We start from the raw sequence: 15,699 nt of genomic DNA on the forward strand, positions 1-15,699 counted from the left end.
AATCATAGATTGATAGTAGATATATATCCTATTGCCTTCCCGAGTTAATGGACTAACACCGAAATATTTTTTCATACCGCTCAGTAGTTTCTGAGGTTGGGGCGTTCAAGCGTGACAAACTCTTCAGCTTTATAATATAAGTAGGTATGTGTAGGTTATGTGCGTGCATATAGGAAAAATTAAACTTAAGGAATGGTTTTGGAAATAATATCATAAAGAGGTAAAATTTGTGAGTCTGTGACATTGGGGGGATAATCTCAACATATGCTGAACCGATTTCGAAAATTCTTTTACTAATAGAAAGTCATGTTGGGTCATTTTCTCGTGTTGTTTCTGGTCATGATAACTCGATACGAAATACATTTGTAAAACCTTTGGTCAATTTTTAGGCAATCATGACCAATAAGGTGGTAAACTTGGGCTTGCACATTCAATGTCAGCATAAATCGGCCTTCTTAAATCTGTTGCACCAAAAGATGGACTGTGAATGGTCACCGCTTAGCAGTCTTAATATTTCTGAAGGATTTTTTAATATTTCAATAAGTACTTTCCCAACTGAGAAGAACATACCGTTTGTTTCTTTTTGCCATTTAACACCTTCATAATATATACCGAACCATATCTGATGTCGGAATCTTTAGCGCAGTCAATCATAGGAGTATAGGAAAATGCACTGCGTTCCTTATCAAGCTAAGAAAGGCCACCATGCCTTGCGGCAACATTTTGAGTCACATCCGATACGTTATGTCAGATGATTTCGACATTGTTCAAAGAATGTCGAAGGCGATCAGAATTCAAATGTTCGTTGCGCTCTTTTTCTGTCTCTTAATACCGTTCTCCAGTTATTCTTTCTTTCTGATTTTCTAATTGATTATGAATATTTTAGTGTGTGAGTTTTCGGTACAATTTATGTTTATCTCGGTCAAACTGTTGTCAAAAGACTTATTAGTAGATATGCAAATTCGCTGAAAACTCAAGCATAATTTTCTATCAGTAAACGTCTCCGACTCGCGATACAATGCGTGACGTTCACGATCAGCGGACTGTCGCGCATGTTCTACACTTGCCTCTAGAGAGATCAGCGGACTGTCGCGCATGTTCTACACTTGCCTCTAGAGATCTAGAAGCAGATGCGTAGATACGCTGAGATATGAAACGCAACGGAGCGAGTTGTAGCCTGATGTTCCCGAACAGCATCAACTCTCTCCTGACGCTCTTCGATAGATTCTTGGGACCTTATGATCCTCCATATTTTAGCTCCTTTGAAACGTTGGGAAATATTTACCTTTTTTTAGTCATGGTTATAGTTTTATTGCCAAGTTACCTGATCAAGTAAAATGTAAGTGGCTGGTCCGCTGGCTACTACGTAGGTTTTATGACAATATATTAAACAATAAAGACTTCTTTTAATTTACTTTTCAAACTATGACAAACATCAAAATATGTCAAATGTGTGACAGGAAAGTAAGGTAAAGGCACCTAATTCCGCGGTGTTTTCATTATAACTTAAAAGAACAAAAATTGAGTGTTTAATATACCTTTCTGTAGAATTGGCAATTTTTATTAGAAGTGTTATTTATCTTCATTTTGAAATATACTCACAGATTGACTGTATAAAAAATGTTAAATAGTGTAAAATGTAAAGAAGTCTGAGGCACCTTATTCCGATTTAAAAATTCTAATTCCAATGCATTTTGTTCCTAATTCTGAGTGTAAAAAATATTTAAGAAAGGAGAAAGGCAAATCTCTTTATTGTCTTTGGACTTTAAATCAATCTTAGTATTTAAAAAGGCTCGGTATTTAATAACTTAATTTTCTCCTCAATTCGTGAAGAAATACTCAAGAGTTAAGTGTTTTCGATAAAAAATATAAACCTCATAATATTTTGAACTAAACAAAAACTCACACAATATAAAATTTAGTATGAAACATGCATTCAACTGACTGCTAGCCTTAAACTGAGCGATTATTAGAAAACCTACACATACTAAAGCCATCATTAATGGTAAGACTATTTGTGTGTGTACATAAATTATTAAAAAAACAGCTAAATTATTAATTAAATAAGACCTTGCTATGATAAGACCATTTTTTTTTACAATATCGAAATATGGTGCCTTTACCTCAGTAAATTAAATTTGTTATTTTTTCGCCTCTTCCGCATTTTTTTCTATTTTTCTCACCGTTTAAACCTCCCCTGGACTTCTACGAATACTTCAAGATTAACAAAAGCCAAATCGGTTCAGCCGTTTTCGAGTTTTAGTGAGACTAACGAACAGCATTTCATTTTTATATATATAGATGAATATAAGTATGTTTAATTTATAATGATAAATAACACCCAGACGCTATAAATGCACGTGCACATAACACAAACAAATGCCCAAAGTAGGAATTGAATCCACGACCTCTAATAAAGCAGTCAGAGCCAGTAACCACTAGACCAACAGATCAGTCATATACACAAAATACACTCAATCTGTACCCTCATTTTGCTTGCACCTCAATTCGTGAACAGCTCTCTTTTCAACGATATTGCCCACTTTTACACAGCGTTTCAAAAAAAGCGCCGAAAAAAGTCCGTCTAATAATCTACCAGTTTCGAAGCTTCCGAAATCCAGCGCTCATTAGTTATTCCTCTTCGTGAGTGACCTTCTATAGTTTACCCTCACAGCGTTATCAAAGAAAATTCAGTACAGTATACATTATGTCGCTCTTTACTCACCCAGCTTTGCTTAGTACGGGTCCACTTGTTTGCATGCTACCTACATCAGGCTTACTGATAAATATTTGTGGAGCTGACTTGTTTTTGTGGACTTGCAAGAATTTTGTTGATGAACGGGTTTTGAAATTAAACTCTGTTAAATAATGTGTAGAGGAAAAGCAACTCTACTTTTCAGAAAATAAAGATGGTTATTTTAATTAAGATGATGTACTTTTTTTTTTTTAGGCCGGTTTTGGTCAGTATTTTTTTTTTAATTTTTCTATTTTCTTTTCACTGCCGGGTCAATAAAGCTTGACCTGCATATTTCTATCTCTCTCTTTTTAAAAAAGTGTTTTTTTTAGTTTTCTATACTTATATATATGAATAGGCTATGTGCCTTTTTATCGTATGAAGTTATATAAGTATTTACTGCGATATCAACAGAATCATCGTACTGAAATCTCAAAGGAAATACAAATCTAATAAACTAAACGCCGCAATAAGACTCTACATAACTCTACATTCTCTTTTACTTCACTGAACAGAGAATATATTATTTTATTCATTGTTGAACGTGTATCTGTATTCTTTTTTGTACGACAATATTATTATTTAATAACAATAAACAGTGTCTTTCTAAGAAAATCTCATCCAGAATCCAAAACATTTATTTAGGAAGCCTATTTCTTAGGACATTTACTTATATTTATATTTTTCACGACAAAAAAAAACAGTTTTGATGATTATGTTATTTAATTAAATTAAACGAAAATCAGGAATATACTGTTTTATTTTAGTTTATACAGAAAAGGAGAGCTCTTTAAAAGGGCCAAGCTTTAAGTGTTTTATCCAAAAAATAATTGTACAGTTATAGTTGGTGGCTACCGTGGCTAAGCTATAACCGCATAAGTGATTCGATCACAGGTTAAGCTATGCTTGACGCGGTTAGTCCGTAGATGGGTGACCATCTGTGTCATAACGAGTTCCTCCGTGTTTCGGAAGGCACGTTAAATTGTGATTCCCGGCTGTTATTCCTACATCTTTGACAGTCGTTATAGGTAGTCAGAAGCTTGAAAAAGTCTGACAGCCAGTCTAACCAATGGGGATCGTGTTGCCCAGGTAACTAGGTTAAGGAGGCCAGATAGGCTAGGCTGATGATGATAGTTGGTAATTTTATTATATATTGTTACTTTTATGGCATAAAGAAACGTGCACCAATAACTCAAATCAAGCTTAGCATACATTTAACAGAAACCTTTCCGTTGTATTCAAAACACATTTAGCTGAGCGAAAATACGAATAAATACGACACAAGGAAATGATAAACTGCCTTACATCACTCTCGCACCGATGATTTCCGCATAAAACCCGCATGAGCCCTCAAAAACACGTTAAAAGAACATGACATGAGGTTTTTGAATAAACTGAATGTTTCTTTAGAATTTTATTTTAAATGTGAAATATAAGGACTTCGTATGGATATAGAATAACTGTTTTTTTAAGAGTGACATTGTAATATTAAGTGAACTATTTAAATGTTTTTATACCTACAGAATCTGACTGTTAATACCTATGTACTACAGAATCTTGTTGGCTTATGCGTCATTTCAAATATTAAGGGATGTTGCATTTACAGTATAAAAAAAATATTATTATTCAATCAAAATTATTAAATACACACAGACATCATGTAAAATGTATTTAGACTAACTAAGCACAAAAATTTTCTAGCTCACAATATTACTATAAATTATACATAATATTCCGTCTTATCATTGGAATCTTACAAGTATAAATATGATGCCTTCACATACACAGAAACGCTCTCAAAGATGCAATGCAAGTGACACATGACGAGGGATTTGCCGACATCAAATGATATTTCAAACTCACGTTCCCTTGCTACCAACTTACATACATAACCTAACATCTTGGTGAGATGATGTAATCTGATAATGATGGTGATGAATTGAGAACTATGATTTTATTTACCGATGCCAAACTCATTTACAAATTAAGTGATATTTTTTCAAGCCTTAAAGAATTTTAAAAGAATACATCCCCATTCATTATATATCATATTAGAATTCATGCTCAATGCTCAATACTTTTCTTTATGGAAATTGCCCTGACTTATTGTGTATAAGCAGTATACGCAATAAGTCAGGGCATTGAATCTTTTTTATCAGCTACAACTGATCAAGATTGCTAGATTTTTTAATCATTAAACTAACGAAATTGGGTTTGGGATCCCGAGGTATACATCACAGTGTTATAAAGTTCGAAAAAAAGTGCTAGTCTAACGAACTTATTGTCATAGAAGCGCTCTAAGCTTTGAACACGATAAAAGTCAAAGAACATAGTATACAACAAATACCGATTTGAAACAAATATCAACGATGGTGTTTTGTTATCTCGTTCCATATCGCGCAAAGGGATTTGGCAAGAAAATCCCACCATGCAATATCAAGCGTTTGCTACAAGATCGTGTCAGAAAGTCATATTCTCGACCAGTGCAAAATATTGGCAAAAAACAAAATGTTTCGTCCTTGAGTGTTTCGTGAAGAAATAAACAACTCAGCAGGAGATATTTGTGGTATATTTTTTAACATAACCAATTTACTTTGCCCAGTTATTTGGTCCAAATTATCCTCCTTAAGAACGGCCATTTTGGAAATTATTAAAGCAAAAATTAAAATATTTTTAAAACTGTGTATTTTAAGGTATAGCAAGTTTACAAATTTTAATTCATTGCATACAGTGCAAAACAAGAACTTCTTCTTTTCAGAGGAATCAAACAGCCGTTAAAAGAATCGTCGAATCTACCTCCTATCTTTACATTTTGACAATTGAGATGCAGACAAAATAAGGTTGACATTTAAAAGCATAATTTACCTAAGTTCCATCACCAAACACAGCCGTATATTATTCCTTTTTTTTGTATTATTCAAAAACAAAAGAAAACGGGCCACTGTTCCAACCAATGTCAAACTATGATAACAGCCCTCGCTGCTCCAATCTAAAAACGTTACATATAAACCCCTTGACCATGAAGAAAACTATCAGCAAGCTTCCGAATCTCACAATTTTTCCCCTAAGCTGACGCGTCCCACAAAAAATATCGCCGGCGAGATACGAGATACCAAGTCCGAGCGTTTACTTGTGGACGTAAATTGTCTGTTTTTATAAGCCCTTGTTTCTTCCTATGCAAGTGTTTGATTTATTTTAGTAACGTGTTAGTGTATGCGAGATGTTATGCTTGTAAGTGTGACGCTACTAGGCTGTATATACTTATATAGGTCGTTATACCTAAACAGGGAATATGTTCACAAATTATGTATTTCTGTCGCCGCTATCACTGAAAATAAAGACTGAGGTTAAGCAACGTTGTTCAGGCCATACATCTTATGGGTGATAAGTGAAGACAATTGTTGCTTGAAAAGGCAATTATCCATTTAACGTAACGCACTATTTATACAATACATCGATTAACTACATGAGAAACAACAAAAACTAGTGGGTACAAGCACAAAATCACCGAACTTGTTAAAAAGCCTTTAAATCCCACTGCTGGGCAAAAACCCTTTCTCACTTCGATCACAATACACACGAGTATTACGTATAATTAAATACATTCCTGTGTAAAGGTTTTAATTGTTGATGAAGTGCATTCGACTCCAATCAGCTAGAGAACAATTGATTGGGGCTTTAAGCCCGAACGAGTGGCATTATGTAACATTACGTGACATTTTAACGTATTTCCACTGAAAAGACCATTTCGGAAGCTTCATTAATAGACAAACTATTTACTAACAACAAACATTTTATGAAGAGTGATAATAAATGAAATGATGAAATTATTGACAAAATAATTGACTAATTATCATTTAATCAATCAGATAAAATGATAATTAGTCAAAAACTATTATTTATGCAGAATATGAGCTTAGTAAAGCTGGGCTATAATGTTTAATTTTTAAAGCTTTTAAATGTTATCCTTCAAGAATTTAATTTTATGCTATAGATACAACGCCTACTCTCATACTTTCAGAGTTCATTTATAACTCCTAAAAAAACTGTCAAGACATAAAACTGACTCACGTCCGGTCCACCGATATTAAAACTCTAGGTTTAGGAACAGACAGACGTACAAATGCGACCCGTTTATAATGAGAAATACGTATGTAATAGGAATTCCTTTTGCAATAAATCCAATTGACACAGATTTCCGAACATGAAGCGGATTAAGCACAAAGATAGAATAAAGCGAGAATTTTTAGATAGAAACGAATTATCGTAATTTCGCAAAACCATGAATTCTTTAAAAGGCCTTAACCGAAGTCAGCTCGTGCGTTTGATAAAACGAATAATCAAAATACATGTGCTTTCAAATCCCAAATCAATTTTGTTGTACCGTTTGACGGTTGAACAACATCAAACAATCTGAAACTCACACATTTGCCGATTCGCGGCTACGGCGATGATCAGATAAACCAATTTCACGCATTTGTGATCGGTTCATGTTGGGTAAAATATACGCTGTAAGGGTGACGTCGCATTGCTTTCGCTAATACATTATTTTAAATTAAAATTTGCTGACCCAGTGGTCTCTGTCTTTCTGTAATCTTTTATATCGAGAGTTATACTCCATACGTTATATTTTTCGGTCAAATGCTTCTTAATATTGACCAATATTTTGTCTACATTTATTTTGTGGGTTCAAAACTTACTATGAAAATTCGTACCTTTGTTCCTCAAATAAAAGAAAATTTAAATACCTAACTCAATTGACGACTATTACGTACCGTTTGTAAATGGTTTACATCTATAAAAACTTTGTCTTTTTGACTTTTGCTCTGAACTGAGGAAGTGAACGAATAAACGGTTTGAGAGACATTCGCCCTTTCACGAAAATGTGGGTCAGTTTCCGACCTTTTTTGCAATTGGACCCGAGGCGAGATTCTGATACTGGCCGAACAAAACTAAATGTGCGAAACGATCTATTCGAAAAAATGAAAATATAATACAAATAGCATGTATGGAAGATTACGTTATAAAAGAAGAAATAATATTAAAATTACAAAAAAAACAATTTGCTAAAATAATGTCAAATCAAGAACACTATTACGATTTTTCCCTATGTGCTATAGAAAAATTTACTATCATAATACTGATAGACCTACATTGGGTCTGTGAAAGTACAACCACTTTGACACAAAGCAATTTCGTTCAAGATGCGACGCCAGTCACTGATATACGACTTTAGAATCCAACGCACGTACCTATGGACGAACCTCTCGCAGTTTGTATGGAGATACTTACTTGTATTTCAAAATCTTGATATTATCGACTAACGTCCGTTTTGTCCAAATTATCCATCATTTGTCAGACTTCAATAAATATGCAATATCCCTTTCAGAACCATTCAATCGTATAACTTACCCTAATATCCTGTAGATAATAGTTGATGACAATCTGACTCTACCCTACCGACTCTTTGGGATAATCCCGTGTTAAGATTTCTTTGAAGTTCACTCGCCCCTACTTACGCTTTGTCAATGATGTTGGATATCTATAAGAGATGTATTTACTTAATACCATGAGTAAAAATATAATTGTAATTGATTTAAATAGTTTGTTTCCTCTAAATGTTATTTTAATATTTTTTCTGAATTGTTATACCTATGCAATATTTTGGTAAGTTATGCGTGGTACAAATATTATTTTCTTTATGGATTCTTTTAAATTATGACATAACTTTTTAAATTAAATTAAAGCATTTCAATTAATTTAACTTAAAGCAGCAAAGCATAACACCAGATAGCTTTCAGATCAAAATCATCATAAATGACCTAGCATAATTAAATTGAAGCATCCTCTTTTTTATTCACCTTATTTTACTAAAAGTCTGTCAAAAAATCTAAAATTAGATCACATCTTCAGCCAAATTAAATTTCTACAAAATTTAAAGCATATAAAACACTACAACATTTTCCAATGCACCAATAAGACTTAACACCCACATTCACAGTTCTCACCCCACTTTCTTTAAACCTAAGTAATTTTTGATGTACCAAACATAAAGTCTTTGAAACTTTCAGAGGGGATAGTAGAGTGAACGATGTAATACTCTTATCGACTCCTGTCGGCCACAATAGCCTTATGATAGAGCTTTGAGGACCCATGGGAGAAATAACAGCTGATCGGTACCTGGCACATAAATAGGTCTTAATTAATGATGGAAAATATACGAGTAATGTATAGGCAACAATCGATGTAATCCATGAGACACCCAGAGGTAACACAGGACACATGGAACAACGACTCATGATTCACATTGTTCTACGAAGGCATCGAACCCACGATATTTCATGCTCAGTGGTTTTGGCGTAGTCGCCTTTAACACTCGTCACAATCTACTGGACATAGCCTTGACAAAAAGAGTAGTAGAATTAATTTATTGTAATTAAATGCTGGGTTTCATTATTGTTTCTATTTCGTACATACTGATAGCTAAAATTATTATTTTTGTGAGGTATAGGTTTATTCGGTTCCAGATCAACAATCAGCTTTTCATTTCAAGTGTTAGTACACCAAGATAACAAAACATGTAATTTCCTGCTTTAGATAACAATAAATTAATTATTAATTGGAGTCATTTTGTAAAAGGTTAAGAACCCTGTAGTAATTCCTTTTATTAATACTTAAGTTGTAATAAATATGAAGCTACCAAGAGTTTAACCTTCCTTAAGCGATAAAATCTCATTCTTATCCCAAAACGAAAGAAATATATTTCTTAATAATAAAACATGAATAAAACGTAGTAATACTAAAAAGAAATTCTGTTATCATAAAGCAACCAGTAGGAGACTTACCTATTTATTTACAAGACCAATATATGGGGGCACATATAACATGCTCTAGTTAGGAACATAATAAAAGGAGAGGTAGTTCAAGTTATACTGGTCATTTCTTTTCGGTTGTGGTAGAAACCATATTTTATCACGGTAATTACTTTGTATAGTTGCTGATAAAAGAGCAAGACTATTTCGTTGAATCAGGATAAGTTATACGTTAGAATTACTGCTTGTAAAGGTAATATGCTGTACAATAGGTTTGATATCACAATTTGGGAAATTATTGTCGTTTTGTTCTCTTCGTGGCCAAGGTTAATTAAGAAATGAAATGGCTCCAAGATTAATTTTCTTGGTTATGTGGTCTTAAAGGGCTTGACACTGACTTCATTCAGTGTCCAATATCTTTTCTTTTTTAATGGCTGATTTTTTAAGTCATTTTTTTTCTCAGAAATGAAGTTATTTCGCTCCAACTTCTAATAGGCAATGTTCCTAAAATACTTTTGTATTACGTTTCATATTTTTGTCTCGATCAGTCAATTGCAGGTAGAGTCCCATAGTTATACATTGCGAAGCGTCCAAAAAGGATTTAAACGAAATGTTGATCCAGCATTTTTCTCCAATAAAAGTATGTTGCATTTCTAGTACAGACAGGGCCAAAGCTACAAAGTCCTATATCCATTCTAGTGATCAGAGCAATCGTACCTGGACCCACATTTTACGACTCCATCAAAATTTAATTTAGCAAATTGCCCCTCGAGAAGCTCTGTTATATAGATGTTTACATTATGGAGCATGTCTGAGACGACACATTGTATGGACTGGATTTAGGGGGTCCAGTTTGCAGGAAAGTAGTTCTAGCATGCATCAAAAGTGAAAGTTTTGAAATACCAAATATATTATGACAACTAATAGTAGATATTAATTCGTTTCTTATTAAACATCATTCATTCATTCATTGCCTTACAATATTTTTACTAAGATACTCTTTTCGCTACATATCATGTATTTTAATTTCTTCTTACATAATTTTGAGCCAATCCTTCAGCATTACCAGAGTCAAAATTTTGCTATGTTTAAGAAACCAACCCCTTCTAACCGGTCAGTTTTACAACAACTGTTAACAAAGTACTCTAAAAAGATCTTTCTTCTCACAAAGTCGGTAACTTGAGGCAGTTAAAAGATTACACTGACGATTAATGTTCCTTCAGCAGTCTTTTAAACACTGGCAATGATTGAGCGCGTCTTATTGGAACCGCTAGTGCATTCCACAAACGATCGACCTGGATGCTGGGTTTTCCAATAAATTTTGTGGAATGTATTGGCATTTTTATTTATCTTAGAATCTGGAAGCTATGCTTTTCACTAAGAGTGGAATAGGAATACAGAATGGTTGGCTGATATTATTATAATTTCATTTGTATGGGGAAAAATTACGATGTGTCTCGAGTAATAATGAAACTAGTTTTATTTGTCAACAAAATACATATAAGTTACTTAAAATTCCTCTCCAAAAATTAACACACCAACTTCTTTAATATAAAGATAAAATAAATTAACAACATTTTTGTACTTTACTATTCACAAAATAACAAGGCCGAGTTTGCTAAAAAACAGTGCGGAAAAGTCCTGATTCAGCATTTTGCAGTTGGCGAGACGACACCTCGCAATCTGTTGGCACACGAAGCAACATTTGAAATCCGAATAGAGGCAAAATCGTTTTAGTTTTGTTTAACGTAGCAGTACTAATAGAATGGAAGCAGAATAATTTAAAACTGTTTAGTAATTGGTTTTTCTGACACAAAAATTAAATATTGAAAAAAACATACTTTTTAGGTTTTTGCTATACCTACATAATACAAAATAGTTTTATTTTAAAGATCAAATAATTTTTTTATTAGACAAAATAACGTATAAATGTAATAACCTATATTTTGACAGAACCTTCTCTGGTCGTAAGATGAGCTTGATCAGTTTTCGTTCGTAGAAAATCAATCTACGGTAGTTCCTACCCTGTAATCTGCTACAGACGTAGCAATGTAGCACAACATGCTACGACGTAGCAGCGTAGGCCGATTTTACAATGGAAACATTTCCATTTCAATGCTACGTCTAAAATCGGGATCTGTATACCTCGATTCCCTGCAAAGTCCTTTATACGTGTAACAAGAACACCAAAAGAAAATCAATAAAAACTATTACTTACGTCACGATCCTTGTATTAACATTACAAAACCTATCAGATCTAGATCAACCCGTGTTATGCATACTAAATTAAACTATTGTTGTTCCAATGAATTTAATCTGTAAGCAGTTAATCGATTAAGATGTTCACATACTAATTGATTGGGAACTAGATAAACATTGTTTCTTCTGTATTGTTCTGGTTCAGTGGTTTTGCTGCGTTATCGAGGGTGAAAGTTTGGTAGTCTTGTAAAATGTGTTCAGTAAATAAGCTGGTTTAAAGGAACTTTATTTAAAAATGTAGAATTTATATTTTTGTAGCTTTTACAGTACTTTTATATACTGAAACACGTTTTTTTGACCTGAATAAAAATGAATGTAGCCTTAGTGTAGAGCAATAAATGTCGTTATTATATTTCACGTAATTTGTTTAAAACTCTGTTGGGGACCCTTTTTCTGAATTTTTTAATTAAAGAAAGCGGTTTATCAGGAAGGGTGAAGGGTACTTTTCCCGGAACGTTAACTCAAAAACATAGTTATTATACTTAGGAGTGCATTTCGCACTGGGGACGCATTCACCCACCAGACAGTCACCACAAAGACACGTGCTGCACAATTCCAGACTACTCCCGTTTATTACCTTCACACTACGCCATTTATAAAACCATAAATTCTCGAACTCGAACTTAAGCAACGCAGTCTATACAAATTGAGGTATTATTTCGGCCATCACTTCTAATTTTCGGCTAATAACTAACACCAGCATTATATCATCAAATTTGCACGAAAACCTTACCAGTTAGAGGTTTCATAACATTGGATATCCCATTTTAGCTACATAATTTTGTGGTTACTCCTGCTAAGCTTAAATTCTGAGCATCGCAATGTATGTTGAGGGACATTATAATTTATTACTGATTATTAAGCCTCATATTCGCGTGTAGGTTCCATTGATGGACCGAAATGTTTCTAATAGGCATAAAGGCTTTGAACCGACCGACGCGTTTCGGTCTAAATATGTGCTTAATAAATCATATTTATGAGGAAATATTGCGTATAACTGTTTTAGAGTATTAATGAAGTGCGAATGTGTTTTGCAAGAAGTAATTAGTTGGTTAACTTGTTTAACTTGACTGCTGGGAATACACAGGAAGTTAGTATGTGATGGATGCTTGTGCAACTTAAGTGATTTAAATGGATGTTATGGGCTAGCTCAAACTAGAACATGTACATTCTCGCAGAATTTAATTACTTTATCATGGCCAAAACATTGGAATCAGAAATTGCCAACCCGCAGTGAGCTAGTGTGGTGATCAATGCTCAAAACCTTATACCTTAAGAGGTTTGTGCTCAGCAGTGAGACGTTTATAGTCTGGCATTCTTTATTAATATATCATCACTACTTTTTGATTAAGAACCGCACTTTTCAATATTTTAATCTCCTCAGACTACAGATGCACGTATTTGTTTTTGTGATACATGCATATTTTTGAAAACCCTTACCATTTTTTTTCTTATCATAATCAAATAACAACCATAAAAATAAGGGGTAACCGCAGGTGATTTTATCTCTACTATCCTAAACAATATTTCCAATAAAATTATTAGCTTCTTCCCCTTAAACATGGATAAGGGATTCCCTTCCCTTAATACTATTCGAAAGTTAAGGGTGAAAGTTAAGGGGAAGGTTGCACTATCGCATCAACGTCGTGTGGTAACGACTCGAGACAAAGAATATATCACTCTGGCTCCCAAGGGGGTCGTGAAAGGCGATTAAAGGATTATTTAGAGGACTCTCCGAATTCTCTTTCGCCTTAAAACAAAATGCGATCACGTTACTTTTTGGTAGATAAAGGTGCTTATAAAGTTGAAGTGTAGTTTGTATCTTTGTGTCTATAAAACTTGTCGGGTTCTTGAAATAATTTTATTTATATCGATTCAAGCAAGATTAGACGGTCTGCAAATTAAATAAATAAAAAAAAAACTTTTATAGTGAGATAGCATACAACGCTAAAACACATACGATGATTCTTGGACAAATATTCAACTTAGACGTAAAAAATGTTCTAGAGAAATGCCAACAATGTATTTTATAGAGGCTTCAGTTTTATTAAAATTTAGTACTTTTACTTCAATTTAAAAGGAACTCTTTCTGGTGAAAGCGCCAAGTTAAAATCGTTTACAGCTGCAAAAACATTACCCTCCTTTAAAACAGACGGACAAAAGTGAGGAGTCACATGCATACAAACACCTTCACATAACACACACTTCTCAATGTAACACAATCCTTACACAATTAAAATAGCTAAGTTAGATTGTTCAGGAAATCAAAATAACCCCGAAACTTGACCAGGTAATTGAACCTGAAGTCAAGTCGGTTAATCTTCCAAACTCTGTACCAATAACACGAATATTGTTATCGTGTATGCATAAGACGTTTAAACTTTGCACTTAACTAAGTTCAAAGTTAACCGTTATGTTACTTAATAGTTACTTTACGACTGTTTAGTTCATACTACAGTAGTAAATAATACTAAGATAATCCTTTGTTGGTTGTTCGTGGTTTAAAGTCTTGCTACAGCAATAGGAACTAAAACGGTTTTTTTTTTTTTGAAAAAAATTTTTTCGCGGCAATAACTATAAAAATTCTAAGGTTTCTTATCTTCCCAAATAAATAAAAAAAAAACATGTATTAAACAGGTACCGCTTATTCCTTATGAAATAGATACTTTCTGGCTGCAGACAAATGACTGGAAATATTAAATCTAGGCACAGACGGTGCGTATCATTTTTATATAGCCTGTTTGAGATCCCACTGCTAGGCATAGGCAGTCATTCTTTCTTCTTCTATCTTCATTCAGACCTCTCTACCTTTTTTTACTTCCGCGTGTTTGACTAGATCATCACACTACCTTCATCAATACAAAAAAAAAATACTAAGATTTCATAACTTATAATATTTTAATATATACAAATAAAAACAAATACACCTTAAAATTACAAATTCCTTATCTGATAATGCTATATTTACAAGATCAGTACATCAGATCACCCCAAGTTATCTCCTAAAGATCTTATAGGCGGGAACATAATCATTATTACGGGGGTGCAAAAACAGGGGGCAGAAGTAAGAGATTATGTCCCCGTACTATGGACTCTTGTAAAACATTTCTCGTGGTTAAAGAGAGACGTCGTTACACAAAATGTAGAGCGCTATCTCGCGTCACTGATGGAAATATTCAAGGTACTGTTATAGAAGTGAGCATCTTGGTAAAGACACTGCACTTGCGATAAATTTGAAAATTTGTTTCAAGTATAAATAAGCGAGATAAGCCTTAAGTACATCGTAAGTAATATCTTAAAGTGATTAGCAGAGTGTTCTTTACACTTAAGAAAATCGTAAAGAACTCTGTTGTTATGCTGAAGTTTTACTGATATTTGAGGAGATGTTCGCTTAGGGATCACTTAAGATTTCAAACAAACCTAACTAGACTTAAGTGTTTCCAAAACAAAGTAATGTGAATACCTGAGTGACCTTGAGTAGTATAGGTTAGATAGAGAAGATACCTATATCATCACTCTTCGTAAGTAATTAGGTGTAGTAGCACTATCTATAGTATAAGATCTAGGACTTATAAAAATATTATATCTTTTATTGAAATAATATAAACGTATATATTTTCGGTTTTAATTCTGTTTCTATAATATTATTTTATAGAGCGATTTTACTTAAAGTAGAAGGTATGTCCTGTAAGTTAAGCCATAGAGGACCGATATACATTAGAGTATTATTTTAATTGTTTTACAACAAAGACAAACAGATTGCCAAAAAGTAATATTATATCTATGATCTAGACTTTTTTTCAATTGAACAAAAATTATATATGCTTAGATAACTATTATATAACATTTGAGGCGACAAATTACAACTCGTACCTTAATAGTAATAATAATAAT

Source organism: Trichoplusia ni, chromosome 7, assembly GCF_003590095.1.
Source record: "Trichoplusia ni isolate ovarian cell line Hi5 chromosome 7, tn1, whole genome shotgun sequence".
Lineage (NCBI taxonomy): Eukaryota > Metazoa > Arthropoda > Insecta > Lepidoptera > Noctuidae > Trichoplusia > Trichoplusia ni.